The following is a 3,771-nucleotide window of genomic DNA, read 5'->3' as shown; positions in this document are numbered from 1 at the left end:
ATTAGAGTCTTCCTCTGGACCTGAGTTGACACAATGGCAATCGTATTCGGACTGTTTCAGCTCGGTGAGGGCGGGTCTAAGGTAAGACGCTCATGTCAATCAACTGTGTGCCATCACAACGACAAGAAGCTGAGAATGACCTGATTTTAAAAAGGGGATATTACTTTTAAAGATTAAAAAAATACCACTGGGTGGATTTTTATCATTGTAGGGTGGTTGTGTACACAAACTGCCAACACACATTAATGTTAATGTTCTCCGCGTATGCGTCTACTATGTCAAAGCACATTGACGTGTCACGCGACGGCTGTTGTGAACACACTCTGGACAGTTGGACATTGTGGTGAATCAGAGGTCAAAAAAATGTATAAATACTGTTCAGTTTCTTGCACAGACCGTTTGTTTTGTGTGTTAAGACTTCAATGTATCGTCACAAGCTTCAGGGTTTAATTTGATTTGGTCTGTATATGTTTTTTTGGCTCACAAAGCCGTGGATCCCATTGACTGCCATTATATGACTGAGTTAAAAATCTTCATTTGTGTTCTGCTGAAGAAACAAAGTCACCTACATCTTGGATGCCCTGGGGGTAAGCAGATAAACATCAAATTTTCATTTTTGTGTTCTGTTTAAAGGAAAGGTTCAAAAATGAAAGGCCATCCAAAATGCAGATGAGTTTGTTTGTTCACTGAAACAGATTTTGAGAAATTTACAATTATTTGTGAAATCCAGTGAGAAAGTGCATCCCCTGTTTTCCTCTCACAAATCCACTGACATTTGTTTAGAGTCGTTTAGGACTTGACCTGTGCATTTTTTCTATTTATTCATATAAAATGACTGGAGAAAGGTAATATTATGGACAGATAATTTGTATTTTAGACAGAAGCAACAGTATGAAGTTGAAAATGTGATGGAGCAGCTTTTCTCACAATACATAAATTGATGTACTGGAGTTGTGTGGTTTATTTGTGGATTATTGTAATGTTTTTATGTTTGCACTCTCATTTTGACAGCACCCTTTTACTGAAAAGGATCTATTGCTGAGCAAGTGATGTAATGCTAATTTCTCCAAATCAGTTTTGATGAAGAAACACTCACCTACACTACCAGTCAAAAGTTTTTGAAGAGTTAGATTTTTTTTATGTTTTTTAAAGAAGTCACCAAGCCTGCATTTATTTGACCAAAAGTACAGCAAAAACAGTACAATTATGAAATATTTTTACTATTTAAACTAACTGTTTTCTGTTTGAATATATTTTAAAATGTAATTTATTCCTGTGATTTCAAAGCTGAATTTTTAGCATTGTTTCTCCAGTCATATGATCCTTTGGAAATCATTCTAATATTCTGATTTGCTGCTGAAAAAACTGTTATTATTATTAATATTATTTAATATTCTTCTTATTATGTTGAAAACAGCTGAGTAGAAGTTTTCAGGTTTCTTTGATAAATAGAAAGTTCAGAAGAACAACATTTATCTGAAATAGATATATTTTGTAAGATTATAAATGTTTTGATTATTTTAAAGCATAATTGCTAAATAAAAGTATTAATTTCTATAATTTCTTTCTTTAAAAATATATTATACTGACTCCAAGCTTTTGAATGGTATAGTGTATAATGTTACAAAGCCTTTTATTTCAGAAAAATACTGATATTTGGGTCTTTCTATTCATAAAAGAATCCTGAAAAAATGTACTCAACTGTTTTAAATATTAATAATAATAAAAATAAAAAATGTTTCTTAAACAGCAAATCAGCATATTAGAATGATTTCTGAATGATGTGACACTAAAGACTAAAGAATTTAGCATTGCTCACAGAAATAAATGACATTTTAAAATATATTCAGATAGAAAGCAGTTATTTTAAATAGTAAAAATATTTCAAAATGTTAACATTTTTGCTGTACTTTCGATCAAATAAATGTAGGCTTAGTAAGCAGAAGAGACTTCTTTAAAAAACATAAAAATCTTTTTGACTGGCAGTGTATATCTTGTATGGCTAATAGGGTGAGCAAATAGTCAGCAAATTTTCATTTTTGAGTGGACTGTTTCTTTAACCACACACACAAAAAATATTTATTTATTTATTATATAACTCAAGTACTACTGATTTCAAATCCCAGGAGTATCACTCTGTTCCACCCATATATCTGTTCCAGTTTTCAGTCTGTGTTGCCTGGCAACATGCAAAGCATGATGCTTTCGTTTCTTATGGAACAATATTCATGGCAGAGAAGAGATATACAAACTAACTTGTGATGTGCTGATCTAAATCTTGCTTAATTATGAACTATAAACATCCTTGAAGCACAAAACAGATTACAGAACACATCCACACACTGCATTCTACTGCAGTGTGCTCTACTAAAGAATTTACCACAGTAGTCAATGCAAAAAGAGCCACACTGGCTTGAAAAACAACATTTATGAAGGAAATAATTAGGGTAAAATAAGCACACTCTATAACTGAATGTGGAGAATGCGGCCATTTCTTTGGCTGTGAGAGCTCAGGTGGGTTTGCCAGTGCAACCTCACAGGAAGCCTTGCATCAATTCAATCTAATTTTTCTCCCTGTGATTTCATATAACTGTTGTTTCACACTCACCTTCTCACCTTCGCATAATCTATTAGCCGTCAAATGGCAGGAAGCTACCTGCCATCACAAATACTGTGATTCTGACAGAGTAAACAGAACATATTTTCTGAATCTCACAACATGTTTTTCTTATGCCAAATGCACACTACAAAGGTGGCACAGAAGTGCTTCTGAAGAGGCATTTAAGTGCCTTTACAGACTGTTTAATCACTCTGGCTTTTATGCAATATTTGCCTTTACAATGAATTTTAAGCAGGCACAGAGCAGCTTTAAAGAAATACTTCACCCATAAATGAAAATTCTGTCATTAATTACTCACTCTCATGTCGTTCCAAAGCCATAAGACCTTTGTTCATCTTCGTAACACAAATTAAGATATTTTTAATGAAATCCAAGAGCTCTTTGACTCCCTGTAGACAGCAAGGGTCCTACCACATTCAAACACTGACATCAGTGTTTCAAACTTAATTTTCTGAAGCTGTGAGAATACTTTATGTGTCCAAAAACCAATAAATAATGACTTTTAATTGAAGGTCTTACAGGTTTGGAACAACATGATGTTGAGTAATTAATGACAGAATTTTGGACAAACTATACCTTTAATTCAGCTGTGTAAAGACACATTTATACATTCTGATGTATTCAGAATTGTTTGCTTAAAAAATCAATTAATAAATAAACAAACAAACACACACACATGGCTACCAGACATCACATCATAAGCTGCTGGTTAAAATAGTACATTTAATTTTTATAATTTTTACAAAAGCTCATGCATCATCTTTCTTGAAAATATAACAACTGACCTTTCACCTCTGATGAGAACTGGGCAGAGTGTCTTGCTTCAAAGAGCTTCAGTTCCTTGTTCAAGTCACAAATGGTCAAATCAATGTCCCATGACAGGATCCCTGTTAAATGCACATTTAAAGACATAGTTCACCCAAAAATGAAAATTCTGTCATTAATTATTCACCCTCACTTCGTTTCAAACATGTAAGACCTTTGTCCATCCTCAGAACACAAATTAACATATTTTTGATGAAATAATGCATAGACAGTAATGCAACTGACACATTCAAGGCCCAAAAATGTAGTAAGGACATCGTTAAAATAGTCCATGTGACATCAATAAGTCAACCTTAATTTTATGAAACTACAAATATACTTTTTGC

The sequence above is a fragment of the Garra rufa genome, chromosome 3 (assembly GCF_049309525.1).
Source record: "Garra rufa chromosome 3, GarRuf1.0, whole genome shotgun sequence".
NCBI lineage: Eukaryota > Metazoa > Chordata > Actinopteri > Cypriniformes > Cyprinidae > Garra > Garra rufa.
The sequence above is the reverse complement of the archived record's forward strand: the minus strand, read 5'-3'. Positions refer to the sequence as shown.